Below are 18,572 nucleotides of genomic sequence, written 5' to 3'. Positions count from 1 at the left end.
GCTGTTATAGGGTCAGTTGTGCTAAATTCAAAAGTTAATAAGAAATGGTCAGATAACAGAGGGTTTTGGGGAAGAACTATTAAATTATCAATTTCAACTCCATATGTCAGGACAAGATCTAGAGTGTGGTTAAAACGATGAGTGGGTTGATTTACCTGCTGTGTAAAACCAATAGTGTCTATTAAGGAGTTAAAAGCAGTGCTGAGACAGTTGCTGTCAACATCTACATGAATGTTAAAGTCTCCCACTACAATGACTTTATCTGTGCTAAGAACTAAGTCAGATAAGAATTCAGAGAATTCAGTTAAGAACTCTGAATATGGAGCAGGAGGACGGTAAACAATACAAAACACAACTGGTTTCTGAGTTTTAGAGTCTGGGTGAGAAAGGCTCAGAGTGAGGCTCTCAAATGAGTTATAACTATGTTTAGGTTTAGGAGTAATTAATAAATCTGATTTATAAACTGCTGCTACTCCTCCACCTCTACCTGTACTTCTTGGAACATGATAGTTGATGTGACTCATTGGAGTCGACTCATTTAAAGTAACATATTCATCCTGCTGCAGCCAGGTTTCAGTGAGACAGAACAGATCTATGTGATGGTCACTTATCAAGTCATTTATTAAAAAGGATTTAGATGAGAGAGATCTGATATTTAATAAACCACACTTCATTAGCTTACTATTACTTTGTTCCGTAAGAGGAACTGTTTTGATGTTTATTAAATTCTGGTAAGTCACTCCTCTTTGATTTGTTTGTGACTTGTATAGTTTAGGTGGTCGAGAAGCAGACACAGTCTCTATGCGATAACTAAGACTAAGAGTGGGTCGCGGCTGTAGAGAACATGCAGAGAGGCGTGTAAGACTGCGACTCTGCGTCCTGGGCTCCACTCTGAGTTGTCACGGAGTGGGGGGACTAAGCAACATGGCCATGTTACTAGAGAGCAGAGAGGCTCCGTTCAACGTGGGATGGACGCCGTCTCTTCTAATCAGCCCAGGTTTTCCCCAAAAAGTGCTCCAATTAGCCACAAAGCCCACATCGTTTGCAGGACACCACCTAGACAACCAGCGGTGAAGCGATGACAGCCGGCTATACATGTCATCGCTGGTCACATTGGGGAGGGGTCCAGAGAAAACTACGGAGTCCGACATTGTTTTGGCGAACGAACACACCGACTCAATGTTAGTTTTAGTGACTTCCGATTGGCGTAACCGGGCGTCATTAGCTCCTGCGTGTATTACGATCTTAGCGTACTTACGTTTATCCTTAGACAGGAGCTTAAGATAAGACTCAATGTCGCCCGCTCTGGCCCCAGGCAAACACCTAACTATGACCGCTGGATTCTCTAACTTCACGTTTCGGACTATGGAGTCACCAATGATAGTAGCATTTGAAAATGACAGGAGGCCTAGTAGATCCTGGCAGAATCATGGACTGTGAACAAGGTGCCTCACAATTCTTCTAACTTTTTTGTGTTTTAAGCAGGAGGTGGCAGAAATGTTACCCTAAGAACACATGGTGTGGAATATGTGTCATTGGCTGGTACATTTAGACAAGTGGACATCATAGCAAAAACTCGTGAGAATAACAGTAATACGGTTCAGAGTGGTCCTGTGTGATCTTGGAAAAATTGAACGGCAGCTCCAGTAGGTAGACAAAGACATGTTTGTTGAGCATGGCAGGGAGAAAATGGGCAGTGCCCTCATACAGGAAGGCAGAGCCTGTTAAACACTGCTCACAGCTACTGCAACTGGGATATAGTTTAGTTACATCATTACAGTGAGGCAGTGGATGAGTCAACATGTGATAATCCAAAAGTAAAGTAAAGGTGAGTAAATGAAAGGACTCAGGCTCTTGCAATGCTTACTTCAGAAGCAGGAAAGCTTAGCGGTAAAACCCATGTCCAAAAACTCCTAGAACGTAGAATAGATGAGGAACCACCAGAGGCTCTTTTCAAACCCCACTGTGTGCATTAGGAGCCGATTAGGCATACTCAAATTAAAATGTTTGTAGTTCCTAAATGGTAAGGCCTAGATTATATGAGCTTGGAGTCGTTTCAATTAATAAAAAAACAGTATTAAAACAGTATTTGTGAGGAGATATTTTATAAAATGCATGTACAAAACCAACCACTTGTTGACTTGTTGTCCACTTATGGATCTTGGATGTTTCATCCCGGATAGTGGTTTTCACACTCACTAGTCCTCGGCCTCCTTCCGACTATACGGCTAGCGTATAGGGTGCTGGATTTGGGGTGGAACCCTCCATGCATGGTGAGGAGCTTTTGTGTCTTAACATCTGTGGTCTGTATCTCTTCCTTTGGCCACCTTCTTATTCCCGCAGGGTATCTGATCACTGGCAGGGCGTAGCTGTTTCTTGCCCGGGATTTGTTCTTGCCATTGAGCTGGCTTCTTAGGACTTGCCTTACTCGTTGGAGGTATTTGGCTGTTGCCGCATTCCTTGTTGTCTGTTCAAGGTTGCCGTTCGCCTGTGGTATTCCAAGGTACTTGTAATTATCCTCAATGTCTGCTATTGTTCCTTCTGGGAGTGAGACCCCTTCTGTGTGGATTACCTTGCCTCTCTTTGTCACCATCCTCCCACATTTCTCAAGCCTTATGGTGGCTCCGTTCCGGAGTCAGTATCCATAGCCAGTCTTGTTTATTATTTGGCTGAGAGGGTTCAGACCTATGCAGAACAGCAGTGGGGACAGTGCATCTCCTTGGTATATGCCGCATTTGATGGATACTTGGGCAAGTGGCTTCCCATTGGCTTCAAGGGTGGATCTCCACAACCTCATCGAGTTTGCAATGAAGGCCCTTAGAGTTCTATTGATGTTGTACAGCTCCAAGCATTCAGTGATCCATGTGTGTGACATTGAGTCATAGGCTTTCTTGTAGTCAATCCAGGCTGTGCACAGGTTGGTGTGTCGCACTCTGCAGTCTTGGGTGACTGTTCTGTCTACCAGGAGTTGGTGTTTGGCTCCTCTGGTATCCTTACCAATGCCCTTCTTGCCCTTTTTAAGCGGCCTGGTAGCTCAGTTGGTAGCGTGTTGACCTCGGAAGGCAAAAGGTCTGCGGTTCGATCCCCCTCGGCATCAGGTGTGTCCCTGAGTAAGACACTTTGCGCTAACTCCCCGAGTGGCAGCTCACTGCTCCCCCAAGGGGGATGGGTCAAATGCAGAGAATGAATTTCCCCACTGTGGGACTATTAAGGGTTAATTTCTTTCTTTCTTCTTCTGTGCTTCGCTCATGTATTGACCCATGTGCCCACTTATCTTAGCTACGATGATCCCTGACATGAGCTTCCATGTTGTGGAGAGACAGGTTATTGGCCGGTAGTTGGATGGGACTGCACCCTTTGAGGGATCCTTCATTATCAGGATCGTTCGCCCTTCGGTTAGCCATTCAGGGTGAGTCCCATCCCTTAGCAGCTGGTTCATTTGTGCTGCCAGGCGCTCATGGATTGCAGTGAGCTTCTTTAGCCAGTAGGCGTGGATCATGTCAGGGCCAGGTGCTGTCCAGTTCTACATACCTGAGACTCTTTGTTGGATGTCTGCCACTGTGATAGTCACTGGATTCTGTTCAGGGAGGTTGCTGTGGTCTTCCCTCAGATCAGCCCCCAGTGCTCCGATCACCACAGGCACCACTGTGGCCTTCACCTTCCAAGCCTTCTCCAGTTCTTCTCTGAGCCCTTGGTATTTCTCTAGTTTCTCATGTTCCTTTTTCCTGATGTTGCCATCGCTTGGTATTGCCACATCCACCACTACGGCTTTCCTCTGCTCTTTATCCACCACCACAATGTCTGGTTGGTTCGCCATTACCATTCTGTCAGTCTGGATCTGGAAGTCCCACAGGATCTTGGCTCGCTCGTTCTCTACCACCTTGGGAGGTGTTTCCCACTTTGACCTTGGGGTTTCCAGTCCATACTCCGCGCAGATGTTCCTGTATACTATGCCAGCCACTTGGTTATGGCGTTCCATGTATGCTTTGCCTGCCAGCATCTTACACCCTGCAGTTATGTGCTGGACCGTCTCTGGGGCCTCTTTGCACAGTCTACACCTTGGGTCTTGTCTGGTGTGGTAGATCTGGGCCTCTATGGCTCTGGTGCTCAGGGCCTGCTCCTGTGCGGCCAGGATGAGTGCCTCTGTGCTGTCCTTCAGCCCAGCCCTTTCAAGCCATTGGTAGGATTTGTTGAGATCAGCCACTTCAGTTATGTTCCGGTGGTACATCCCGTGCAAGGGCTTGTCCTCCCATGATGGTCCCTCTTCCAGCATCTCATCCTCTGTTCTCCACTGCCTGAGACATTAACTCAGAACGTCATCTGTCGGGGCCTTATCCTTGATGTACTTATGGATCTTGGATGTTTCATCCTGGATAGTGGCTCTCACGCTCACTAGTCCTCGGCCTCCTTCCTTGCGGCTAGCGTACAGTCTCAGGGTGCTGGATTTGGGGTGGAACCCTCCATGCATGGTGAGGAGCTTTCGTGTCTTAACATCTGTGGTCTGTATCTCTTCCTTTGGCCACCTTATTATTCCCGCAGGGTATCTGATCACTGGCAGGGTGTAGCTGTTTATTGCCCGGGATTTGTTCTTGCCATTGAGCTGGCTTCTTAGGACTTGCCTTACTCGTTGGAGGTATTTGGCTGTTGCCGCATTCCTTGTTGCCTGTTCAAGGTTGCCGTTTGCCTGTGGTATTCCAAGGTACTTGTAACTGTCCTCAATGTCTGCTATTGTTCCTTCTGGGAGTGAGACCCCTTCTGTGTGGATTACCTTGCCTCTCTTTGTCACCATCCTCCCACATTTCTCGAGCCCGAATGACATCCCGATGTCCGAGCTGTAAATCCTGGTGGTGTGGATCAGTGAGTCGATGTCTCGCTCACTCTTGGCGTACAGCTTGATGTCATCCATGTAGAGGAGGTGACTTTTGGTGGCCCCGTTCCGGAGTCGGTATCCATAGCCAGTCTTTTTTATTATTTGGCTGAGGGGGTTCAGACCTATGCAGAACAGCAGTGGGGACAGTGCATCTCCTTGGTATATGCCACATTTGATGGATACTTGGGCAAGTGGCTTCCCATTGGCTTCAAGGGTGGTTTTCCACAACCTCATCGAGTTTGCAATGAAGGCCCTTAGAGTTCTATTGATGTTGTACAGCTCCAAGCATTCAGTGATCCACGTGTGTGGCATTGAGTCATAGGCTTTCTTGTAGTCGATCCAGGCTGTGCACAGGTTGGTGTGTCGCATTCTGCAGTCTTGGGCGACTGTTCTGTCTACCAGGAGTTGGTGTTTGGCTCCTCTGGTATCCTTACTAATGCCCTTCTGTGCTTCGCTCATGTATTGACCCATGTGCCCACTTATCTTAGCTGCGATGATGCCTGACATGAGCTTCCATGTTGTGGAGAGGCAGGTTATTGGCCGGTAGTTGGATGGGACTGCACCCTTTGAGGGATCCTTCATTATCAGGATCGTTCGCCCTTTGGTTAGCCATTCAGGGTGAGTCCCATCCCTTAGCAGCTGGTTCATTTGTGCTGCCAGGCGCTCATGGATTGCAGTGAGCTTCTTTAGCCAGTAGGCGTGGATCATGTCAGGGCCGGGTGCTGTCCAGTTTTTCATACCTGAGACTCTTTGTTGGATGTCTGCCACTGTGATAGTCACTGGGTTCTGTGAAGGGAGGTTGCTGTGGTCTTCCCTCAGATCCACCAGCCACTGTGCATCACTGTTTTGTGATGCCTCCCTTTCCCATATACCCTTCCAGTACTGTTCAGTTTCCAGCCTTGGTGGGTCTGCTCTGCTGTTATTACCCTGCCATTGAGAGTACACTTTCGCAGGTTGTGTTGCGAACAGCCGGTTTATTCGTCTGGCTTCGTTATCTCTGGTGTATCTCTTTAGGCGGCTGGCCAAGGCTTGTAGCCTTGCTTGGCAGTCTCGAGTGCTTCAGGTATGGTCATCTGGCTGTACCTCTTGGGCATCGGTCTTTTCATTGCACCTCTCTGGGCCTCTGTCATTTGGCTCACTTCCCTCCGAGCTGCCTTGATTTTTGCCTCCAACCTTCGTTTCCATGGTGGGTATTGTTTCTCATGGCTCCCATGGTTGCTCTTATAGCCAAGCACCTCTAGGATCACTGATGCTGAAGCGTATATCAGCTCATTGGTTTCTGTGATTGTTGTGGTAGGGATCACTCTCAATGCTGCATTCACATCTTCCATGAGACTTTCTGATGGTACTTCACTTAGCCGTTGTAGTGGGGTTCGGGGTTGCCTGTTTAATCTCGCCATGATCTTATCTTTCAGGTCAGTTGCTGCCTCGCTCAGCGTATCTGTGCTTGGGGCTTCGTACCCAATTTCCGGTTGGGGAGATGGTGAAACCTCCCCTCTGACCTGGCGTCCTGGCTCCCCCTTGCCGTAGCATTTGTGTTGTATCTCGTCAATCTCAAGTTGTGATAGCAGTTGCCGTTTGTGGATGTTGGAACACTGAGCTACTAGTTGCTTCGCAGTCAGCCTTGAATGTGGGTTTCTCCGGTTTCTCCGTTCCCATTCGCCACCTCCCCTGGCAACAAGACCTATTACAATAATTGACTTTGGGTTTTTGGCTGACTGACGGTAAGCGTATTGCGTCACTTCCGGTTACTGAGGTTTGCTGCCGCTGTGTGTGTACAGCGTTACTCTCCGCTCTTTTCTAAATATTATCGTTTTATATCTGATAGCGACTGCTAAAAGTTGCAAAACAAGCTTGTAACACTCAAGCATCTTTTCCTTTCATTAAACGTCCTGCTAATTTACACTGTTATCTAAGTGTTTTTTCCGCTAGCGTAGCTCCTAGCTTACTTTCCTGCTATGGCTTCCCCCTTTTCCTCTCCCTCTCGCTCTGTTCGGTGCTCGGTGTGTCTTATGTTTAGCTTATCCTCCGCCTCCTTTAGTGATGGTATCTGTAATAGCTGTACGCTAGTTGCAGGGTTGGAGGCGAGGTTGTTAGACTTAGAGTCTCGGCTTCGCACTTTAGAAAACAGGCCAGCTAGCCAGGTCCCTTTAGCCGGTGTGGAGCCTCCTAGCTTAGCTGCTACCAGTCCCCCGGCAGGTCCCAGGCAGCTGGGCAACGACTGGGTCACGGCTCGTAAGAAACGTAGCTTTAGGCAGGCGCCCACGGTTCACCACCAACCGCTTCACGTTTCAAACAGATTTTCCCCACTCAGCGACACACCCGCTGAGAAACCCACTCTGATCATTGGTGACTCCATAGTCCGAAACGTGAAGTTAGAGAATCCAGCGGTCATAGTTAGGTGTTTGCCTGGGGCCAGAGCGGGCGACATTGAGTCTTATCTTAAGCTCCTGTCTAAGGATAAGCGTAAGTATGCTAAGATCGTAATACACGCAGGAGCTAATGACGCCCGGTTACGCCAATCGGAACTCACTAAAACTAACATTGAGTCGGTGTGTTCGTTCGCCAAAACAATGTCGGACTCCGTAGTTTTCTCTGGACCCCTCCCCAATGTGACCAGCGATGACATGTATAGCCGGCTGTCATCGCTCCACCGCTGGTTGTCTAGGTGGTGTCCTGCAAACGATGTGGGCTTTGTGGCTAATTGGAGCACTTTTTGGGGAAAACCTGGGCTGATTAGAAGAGACGGCGTCCATCCCACGTTGAACGGAGCCTCTCTGCTCTCTAGTAACATGGCCATGTTGCTTAGTCCCCCCACTGCTTGACAACTCAGAGTGGAGCCCAGGACGCAGAGTCGCAGTCTTACACGCCTCTCTGCATGTTCTCTACAGCCGCGACCCACTCTTAGTCTTAGTTATCGCATAGAGACTGTGTCTGCTTCTCGACCACCTAAACTATACAAGTCACAAACAAATCAAAGAGGAGTGACTTACCAGAATTTAATAAGCATGAAAACAGTTCCTCTTACGGAACAAAGTAACAGTAAGCTAATAAAGTGTGGTTTATTAAATATCAGATCTCTCTCATTTAAATCCTTTTTAATAAATGACTTGATAAGTGACCATCACATAGATCTGTTCTGTCTCACTGAAACCTGGCTGCAGCAGGATGAATATGTTACTTTAAATGAGTCGACTCCAATGAGTCACATCAACTATCATGTTCCAAGAAGTACAGGTAGAGGTGGAGGAGTAGCAGCAGTTTATAAATCAGATTTATTAATTACTCCTAAACCTAAACATAGTTATAACTCATTTGAGAGCCTCACTCTGAGCCTTTCTCACCCAGACTCTAAAACTCAGAAACCAGTTGTGTTTTGTATTGTTTACCGTCCTCCTGCTCCATATTCAGAGTTCTTAACTGAATTCTCTGAATTCTTATCTGACTTAGTTCTTAGCACAGATAAAGTCATTGTAGTGGGAGACTTTAACATTAATGTAGTTGTTGACAGCAACTGTCTCAGCACTGCTTTTAACTCCTTAATAGACACTATTGGTTTTACACAGCAGGTAAATGAACCCACTCATCGTTTTAACCACACCCTAGATCTTGTCCTGACATATGGGGTTGAAATTGATAATTTAATAGTTCTTCCCCAAAACCCTCTGTTATCTGACCATTTCTTATTAACTTTTGAATTTAGCACAACTGACCCTATAACAGCTGGAAAGAAATGTTACTATAGCAGATGTTTATCTGACAACGCTGTTGCCAGATTCAAGCAGATGATTCCATCATCTTTTGCCTCAATGTCTTGCAGATACACAGAGAACAGTCACCTTAATCCTTATGAACAGATTGACTGTCTTGTAGATGATGCTGCAGCTTCTCTACGTACAATGTTAGACACAGTGGCTCCTCTGAAGAAGAAGACAGTGAATCAGAGGAGGTTAGCTCCGTGGTATAACTCAGACATCCGCAGTCTAAAGCAAAGGACTAGACAACTAGAAAGACAGTGGCGTTCCAACAAAATAAATGTAAACTGCATTGCATGGAAGGACAGTCTAATGAAATATAAAAAAGCACTTTGTGCTGCTAGAAAAACATATTATTCCTCCCTAATTGAGGAAAACAAAAACAACCCCAGGTTTCTTTTCAGCACTGTAGCCAGGCTGACAAAGAGTCATAGCTGTATTGAGTCTATCCCCTTAAATCTCAGCAGCAATGACTTTATGAACTACTTTACTAATAAAATTATCATCATTAGAAAAAACATTCAGCAGCGACTTCTTCCAAATGACAGACAGCTTCTCCCCCATAACTCATATGGAGTTAACCTCAATAATTAACTCTTCCAAGTCGTCCACTTGTCTTTTAGATCCAATCCCAACCAGATTACTCAAAGAAGTTCTACCTTTAATCAGCTCATCCATATTAAATCAAATCAACCAATCTTTACAACTAGGCTATGTACCACAGGCTTTTAAGGTGGCTGTGGTCAAACCTCTATTGAAAAAACAAACCCTTGACCCTGGACAACTAGCCAACTATAGGCCCATTTCAAATTTACCCTTTATTTCCAAGATTCTGGAAAAAATCGTGGCTAAACAATTATCTGACCACCTTAGTGGGAATAACCTGTATGAAGATTTTCAGTCAGGATTTAGAAAACATCATAGCACAGAAACAGCTCTGGTTAGAGTCACTAATGATCTTCTATTAGCTTCGGACAATGGTCTAGTTTCTGTCCTTGTCCTGTTAGATCTTAGTGCTGCATTTGATACAATTGATCATCACATTCTATTACAGACACTAGAACATAGAATCGGGATTAATGGAACAGCATTGGGATGGTTTAAATCCTATTTAAACAACACAACAGTGATGCACAGTGGCTGGTGGATCTGAGGGAAGACCACAGCAACCTCCCTGAACAGAACCCAGTGACAGACATCCAACAAAGAGTCTCAGGTATGAAAAACTGGACAGCACCTGGCCCTGACATGATCCACGCCTACTGGCTAAAGAAGCTCACTGCAATCCATGAGCGCCTGGCAGCACAAATGAACCAGCTGCTAAGGGATGGGACTCACCCTGAATGGCTAACCAAAGGGCGAACGATCCTGATAATGAAGGATCCCTCAAAGGGTACAGTCCCATCCAACTACCGGCCAATAACCTGTCTCTCCACAACATGTATATGTATATATGTTATATATATATATATATATATATATATATATATATATATATATATGGCTCGCTGGATAGCTCAATCGAACCACCTTACATGGGTGGTCTCATCCGCTTTCCTAGCTCGGGTGCTCTACCAGGAAGCTTGAGGGTTCTGTGCAGTATCCTTGCTGTTCCTAGGACTGTTTCTCATGCTCCTTTCTCCTGATGTTGCAATTGCTTGGTATTGCCACATTCACCACCATCCATGTCTACTGACTAAGGAAGCTAACCTCACTCCATGAGCGCCTGGCGACATGAAGCTACAAGTAGATGGAGCTCACCTTGAATGGTTAACTGAAGGCTGAACAGTTCTGATCCTGAAGGACCCCCAAAAGGGAGCAGTCCCATCCAACTACCACCCAATAACCTTCCTCTGCACAACATGGAAGCTCCTGTCAGGTATCATTGCAGCCAAGATGAGCAGGCACATGAATCAATACATAAGCAGTGCCCAGAAGGGAATTGGTAGTAACAACAGGGGAGCAAAACACCAGCTACTCGTAGAAAAAGCAATCACCCCAGACTGTAAGACCAGACATACCAATCTATGCACTGCCTGGATTGACTTGGATTTGACCTTCATCCAGAACTCAATGAAAAAGTGAAAAACAACCCTAGAAGAGGAGATGCTCTGTCCCTACTGATGTTGAGCAAAGGCCTGAACCCCCTCATCCAAATCCTTACCAAGACTGGTTACAGGTACCGACTAAGAAATAATGCAACCATCAGTCACCTCCTCTACATGGATGACATCAAGCTGTATGTCAAGAGCGAACAAGATATTGAGTCTTTGATACATACCACCAGGATATACAGCCAAGACATTGGAATATCACTCGGACTAGATAAGTGTGGTGGAAAGGTAATAAGGAGAGGAAAGGGAGTCAGGACTGAGGAGATTACAAGAAGGCAAGAAAGCAGATGTGGAGGACAGCTACAAATGCCTTGGAATCCCACAGGCAAATAGTAACCACAAAGAGGCCGCAAGGAAAACAGCAATCACTAAGTACCTCCAAAGGGTAAGGCAAGTCCTAAATAGGAAGAACAAAGTCAGAGCAATCAACACCTATGCCCTCCCAGTCAGTCATCCCCCCCGGCAAAATAGGCTGGCTAAAAGAAGAAATGGAAGCCACTGACATCAAGACAAGAAAGCTCCTTACAATGCTCAGAGGGTTTCACCCCAAAGCCAGCAACCCTGGGAGTGTACACTAAGGTAAAAGAAGGGAGGCCGGGGATTAGAAAGTGTCATGGAATGCTATACGTGGCCAGTCTAGTGTACAGGAACACCTGTGCTGAGTACAGGCTGGAAGTACTAGATGTAGTAATCCCAGGTGATAGCAACATCAGGAAGAAGGAGCACAAGAAGGTCGAGAAGTACCAAGGGCTGAAACAAGAGATAGAGAAGATGTGGAGGGTGAGAGCACAAGTGGTCCCATGATGATTGGAACACTAGGGGCTGTAACTCCCAAGCTGCGAGAGTGGCTCCAGCAGATCCCAGGAACAACATCTGAGACCTCTGTCCAGAATAGTGCAGTCCTAGGAACAGTTACGTGCGTAGGACCTTCAAGCTCCTAGGCCTCTGATCCTCTGACAGAGGATTGTAGAAGCTTGTAGAAGTAAGACCGCTCCCAGAATGATTTTCATTCACCACATATCAATTACAGTTCTATACATACATTATTTGCATAAATAAAATAAAGAATAGAATAAAATAAAAATGGATCAGGAAGCTCCTTATCCACTGGCAAGTAGGATTGGAGACGGTGAGCTGGGTCAGTTTGTGGTGGAGTATAAAATAGTGTTTATTCGAGATGTTGTACCAACAGATTAGATGAGTAAACACACAGGCAGGACTGAGCTCATATCAGCTTATTTAACTATGGGAATGTTAAGAACAGTCAGTTCCTACAGTTAACTTACTATGAGTGACATTCCAATTTTTAAAATCTTGAATAAAATCCAATTCAACCAAGCTGGTGTGTACACAAATGCTGGGCCGCAGCTGAACAACCAGATCTTCTGTTTTCACTCTCCCTGTGCTGCTGCATTCATCACAGTCTCATGTCACATCAAAACATGATACCGTGTAAGTTATTCCTGTGTTTTTAACTGGACCTATTGTTACATACCATAAATGATGTTTCATATAGAAATCAATCATTCAAAAGTAATTTTAGAAGGTGTCCTTTTATATGCTCAATCATGAGCATATAAAATATTGATTTAAATGATCTCTAACCTTTAAATGTTGTGTGTAAACATTGTTCTTTATACATTTGATGTGCATAATGAATATAAAAAACTCACATTATTAAAACCCTATTAATATGGGAGATAGCTGTACAGTGCAGACACAGTGTAAACATATAGTTGAAGGCAGACAGCATGACATGACAGGATGCTAAACTGAAAGGCTGTCCCCAAAATGAAATGTAGCTCTATCCAGCACCTTTGTGCAGACCAATACAGATGGACACATGTTCACAGAAACCTTGCTGATGAAAACCAACACAGGAGTTAAACATAAGGACGTTACACCTGCTGTTGCTGTACTGTACATGACATCTACTGACTTGGTGTCAGAAACTGACTGACGTCTGTGGTGACATGCAGAGTCTGAATTAATTTGTCTCTAGTTGCTTTGCTAAGCGACTCTTACTCTTACAAGTACCTGGGTGTGCATCTGAACAATAAACAGGACTGGATTCATAACACGGATGTACTGTACAGGTAGGGTCAGAGCAGACTCTACCTGCTGAGGAGACTGACGTCTTTTGGAGTGAGGGGGCCACTTCTGAAGACCTTCTATGACTCTGTCACTTTGTGTAATATTTGTGCAAAATTGTGCAATATTTAAATTATTTTTATACAATATACAATAACCCTTCTTATTACTCAATACCCACTCTGACCACTGTTCAGTCTTGTACTGTGCCAACTCAACCTAATTTGATTGATTTTTTACTGTACTTTTCATTTGCTGCTGTATTTTTCTTCTATGTATCATGCTCTGTGCTGTTGTGAGATTAAATTTCTTCATTGTGGGACTATTAAAGGGTTTCTTTTTTCTTGAGGAAATCTTCAAGCTTCTGAGTCTCACTGTGCTGGTTGTGATTCCTCTTGCTCTCTCAACCTTTGTCGGGAATTCATAAATGAAGTAGCCTAAATTATTTACAATTCTTCTTGTGAACAATAGTCACTTTTCATTATCTTGTGCTCATTATAAACTTTCTTTCTTTTCTTAAATTAAATTAACCTGTATAATGAGGAACCAGAACAGCCAAAACTAGATAACTGTACAGGTTGTACGAAAACACTACAGAGTATCTGAGAAAAGTAGTAAATAGCCTCTGCTGTTAGCAGCAGCGAACATGTGACAATGTGACAGTACAGTGATGTCAGGGTTGTTAGAGTGATAATTACTGCCACCCCCTGGACTTTTCCTTCATGCATTAAGCGTACAGTATATATCCATGTTAACTCCAGCTAACAGCAAATGATTCAGTCTACAAAGTAACTAAAAAAGGAAGTGAGACATTTCACCTAACTTTATTTAGGGGAAACACCAAGGCTCAAGCACAGCTTCAGCTACACTTTTACTTTTTCAAAGAGCAAATGCAACCAATGTTTCCAAGCAATGTACAAAACTCCCCCTGTTAGTTCTGTTCATACAGATTGGACTTAACCCATAAACACAGTTGTGGGTTGTCTTGTAGTTGTGCTATTATAGTAAACATATTTAATACTTACTGTATAATTAAGTCTGTATTGGTTGTTTATTATCTCTTTCATGTTTGATTATTGTCCTGTTGACATGCTGAATAACAGAAGTAATGGCCCTATTCTAGATCTAGAATGTGGATCTATGGTAAAAATTTAAACCAAACAATAAAACGAAAAAAAAATCAAGTTTTGTCATGAATTGTGAATTAAACTTCTTTCACTTTGTGACACTTACTGACTCTGTAAGTAACAGGTGAAACAAGTCTGTGGACTGACACAGAGATAGGTTTCTATTCAATGGTTCTTTGTCTGTCCTGTAATGAGGTTGGAATTCCAGCAGATTTATGGGAATCCCCCGTTTTAAGTTTGGAGGAGTTATGCTGTTAAGTTTCCTTTCCCGCTCCCAGCTGGGCACCGCTGCCATTAGTGCTGTTTTTTTCTTGGTGAAATCCATTTGGATCCAGTCACAATGGCTCATTATGAGAATAGCCTGAGTTCTGCTGCACATATGTCACATGTTCCACACAGAGCAGACACTCAAACATGCTGCCTTTTTCTTTATAATCTGAAACTTATTCTTCATTCTCATTCTAACAACTCAGATTAATTAAGATTGATTCAGTTTTTACACAAAACCAGAAAATGGCTTTTGTTTATATTTCATTCATTGGGATTTAACACAATGTCACACACTGACCATAACAATTATGAATCCAGTCCATATGGATCAAAGACATTACACTCTGACACAGCCCACTGTCTCAAGTTTCTGTTTCCTGCGAGCACACACTTACTGTAGCTTCTTTTAGCCCAAACCAAAATTGTTTCTTAAAACTAACCAAGGCGTGTTTGGGCTTAAACCTCACCCAACCCTAACCATTGTGGTGTCACATCACAAAACTCACAAAACAAACTTTTTTTGCTGACAAATGGCAGCTGTGCAATGACAAAATATGTATTTTGTTGTTTTGTTTGTAGGATGCGTTTGAGTGGTTGTGTTATCGCCTGACAGCACTTCTAACACTTTAGAAGCCAATAAATGATACTTCGCTTTTTTCCGTTGTTTAATGTAACAATACAATATGGTAATAAATTGCTTTAATCTGTTTTTAATGACAGATTTATCTGGAATAAAAAAGAAAGGGAAGTATGGAATATAGAGAATTCAAACAGTGACAGTTTGACCTAGAGACAAGAATCTTGATATGACTGTTTCTGATATTCAGTGTCCACGCTGCGTCTTTCTATCTATCTGGCTTTGGTTTGTTTTCATCATGCAAGCAGTTGTGTCTTGCTAACAGGCCCCACCCCTGAAACTGCTCTCTGTAGTGTGAAACACTGTCAGCACCGCATGTGACACGGGGAAAGGCTGTAGAACATAACTGTAAGCCTGATGAGCATGAATCATTACCAGATGTTAGGGAAGCCAGCTCATTTATCCGAATCATGGAAATTATAAGTTCTCAAGGTAAATACTGCTCAGGGATGGAAAAGACGTGGTGCAGTAAGTCAGCGTTTAACCATTTGCAGCTCTGAAGTTCTTCTTCAGAACAGTTAAGTACCAGAAGACAGAATTTAATTCATATCATTCATGAATATGTATGTATCTAATTTTATTGTAAAGTAGCCACTACACCATTAATAGAGTCCAGCTGTCAGTAAAAGATGTGTACTGAGAGTTCAATGGTGGACATTGTTCAGTCAGAGTGAGTCAGACAAGCAAAGGAGGTGGCAGGACCGTGTGGCTCCATTGGCAGCACCAGAGGGAGATGTGATACATCAGAAGCATATTAAGCGTTGGAAAGACATGCAGCCCTGCCTTATTTGTGGGGACAAGTAGGAGTCAAAGAAACTGCAGCTACTTTCTCTGAAAGATTGTGAAAACTATGAACCTCTACATTATCTAAAGGAAATCAATAATCTTTTCTTCGTCATATGTCACAATTGAAATTTGTTCTCTGCATTTCCCCCCTCCGTGAGGGAGCAGTGGGCTGCCACACAGGGCGCCCGGGGACCTAGTGTGAAGTGTTTTACTCAAGCACACAACTGGTGCCAGGAGGACCTTCTGCTTCCCAAGCCATGTTCTACCAACTGTTTTCCCAGGTAGCAGTTAGTCAAATTATATTTAGCTCTGGAAAGAAGATTTGTTCTTGTCTTCTTTATATTGGAACGAGAGGGAACAAGGTTTCAGTTATTCTGTGTCATGCAGAACTCTGTGTCATGCAGGAACATGTACAAGAACATTAGGTCCTAAAAGCCTGACCTTTGTGTGGACAGTACGGTAGCTGCCGGTTGACCACACAAACTGGGCAGCCTGATGTTAAAGCAATTCAAAGCAAATAAAAGTCAGAGAAGTGACTTCAGACTGGTTACTCCTCCATCTGCCATGGTAATGTTGGTTGAGGTATTAATTCTGTCAAATCAAGGCACATACAGAACAGTAACAGAAAAGTGTCTTTATTTTGATTATGGCTTTTTATATAGACACACTGCACTGGACCTGCATTAGTACAAATCAGGTCTGACAGACTCTTACTAACAACTTACTGGACTATGTTTCTTGGAGCCAGTGAAGATATTTGAGCCTTAGACCATGACATAATATTACATGATTATATTATGGTTTGGGCATCAAACAACCAGAGGAGGAAGCTTTGCATTAGCTTTGATGCTTTTTCAATCAAAGAGTGTTTTGTATTGTTAATGTCAAAGGTCCTAGTTTCTATTTTAAAAAGCTGTCTTTATCACTTACACATGCAACTGCCTTGCAGTGTTTGCACAAATGAGTCAGGCCAGGTGAAGATCCAGGTCTGAAACTGACCAGGGTGACGTCTACCAGCGTGGACCATCTGGATTGTTTGGTGTCATTCCAGAGTATCAGTGTTTAATCTCAATAAGAGTGAGGGAAATCAAAGGAAATGGGATCACTGAGGGATGGTGTGCAGCTGTGCTCTTCATGTGTCCAGCACATTTCCATCTTCGAACTCCTTGGGGCCAAGATCATTTTTTGCTTTTCCTCTTTTCTTCTCCACCAGCTGTTTAAATTGTCTGCTTCACATTTAGCTTTTGTCTTTCAAAACCCCTCTGTTTGTATCTGCCCCAATACAGAACATCAAATCATATTTAGTACACAAGCTTAAATATTTGGTACTGCACCCAAGTTATGGAACATTTTCAATGGTTTGTTTTCACTGAAATCAAATCTGTGGTGTGCTCAATTTATTTAAGTGAATGTGAAAATGAATATGTTTCCTTTAAATGTTGTTTGTTGTTGTGAAATGCACTCAACAAAATAAAGCATATTTAACTACTGTACTATAAACATTCATAATATTCCATTTATGGTTGCTATTGGTTGATATCCCACTATCATAGGCCCAGAACAGTGGTTGGTGGAAGCCTCCTATGATGTAGCAACAGCTAAATAAAAACAGTTTTATGTCTTCCTCCAACTAAAAGTTTCCCCAGATGTTGAAATTCAAGTTCTAGATCTCAAGACTCTTTAAGTGGGAAAACGGTCAAATCACAAGCTTCTTGACCTCAATGTGATCGTCACTGCTGATCTGTAAAAGCACAAGTAATAGAGATGAAGATCAGCTTTTAGAAGAGAGTAACCAGATGCACAATCTGATGAGGCTAAAACAGCCTGTCTACTCTTTTGGCAGATTTAGGGGCTTAGTTCATCCCTGAAGAGGAAATGGCCTGTATAAATAGTTTTTGGCCTTGTCTTTGAGCTTGTCGCTTAGCAACCTGGGACCAGGACACACTACAGTCAATGTAACAGTGCACCTGGGACATACAGACATTTTATTGGATAGTTAGATTCACAAAACCTTCATGTGATTATTCTTGAATCAAAAGTTGTTTATAAAACTAGAAACACAAGGACCAACTACAATGGGTCAATCCACTACATGTACTGTATGGCATGACATACGGCTAAATGACTACAAGCATTTTACCAGTAGCACCTACAGTAAGCTCCCATTACCACCCACTGTATGGTTCGTCTGTGCCTCCTAAGCCTCTTTTTTATTTATATTCAATAGTTGAAGACAAAATTACAAAAAAACATTATTTGCAGATCATAAAATTGCTTTTGATGTTGTTTTTTGCAATGAACAATTCAAATATTTACATTACAAGATGGATAAAACACCAGTTTGGAAATTTACCACCACTGCTCTACTACCCATACTCATGAAACTATAACAGTCAAAGTAAAGCACTTTCAAATATGCCATACAAAATAACTCTAACATCTGGTACATGTGTAGCTGTAGCATATCTCAGACCAGTGTGTTTATTACCAGGACCAAAAACCTGCACAGCTGTCACATCCTGGTGAAAATATCAGGACCCCCTAGTAATTTTTTCATTTTGGTATGTATCTCCAGACCCCAGGCCTGGCTCCTGGGCGGGCCCTAGCTGAACCATACATGACATGACCTTTGTTGACCTTTGTTAAACCATGGTATGTGGCCCTTTCCCTAAAATCTGCCATTTAGCCTCTAGTGAATCGGGCACACAAACTACGCCACCATGATACAGTGGTGGTGTAAGGGGACAGGCTGCAGAGCTGATGTGGTCCTGTTGCTTTCTTTGAAGCAAGATGTTACTGTAAGTGTGGACTGGGATTGTTTGCAGTGTGAAGCAGCTGGGATGAGAATCAGCTCCAGGTCAAAAGCCATGTTTCTTGACAGGAAATCAGTACTCTTCAGGTTGGAGAGGGATCTACATTTTT

The sequence above is a fragment of the Betta splendens genome, chromosome 21 (genome assembly GCF_900634795.4).
Source record: "Betta splendens chromosome 21, fBetSpl5.4, whole genome shotgun sequence".
Lineage (NCBI taxonomy): Eukaryota > Metazoa > Chordata > Actinopteri > Anabantiformes > Osphronemidae > Betta > Betta splendens.
Note: the sequence above shows the minus strand (reverse complement) of the source record.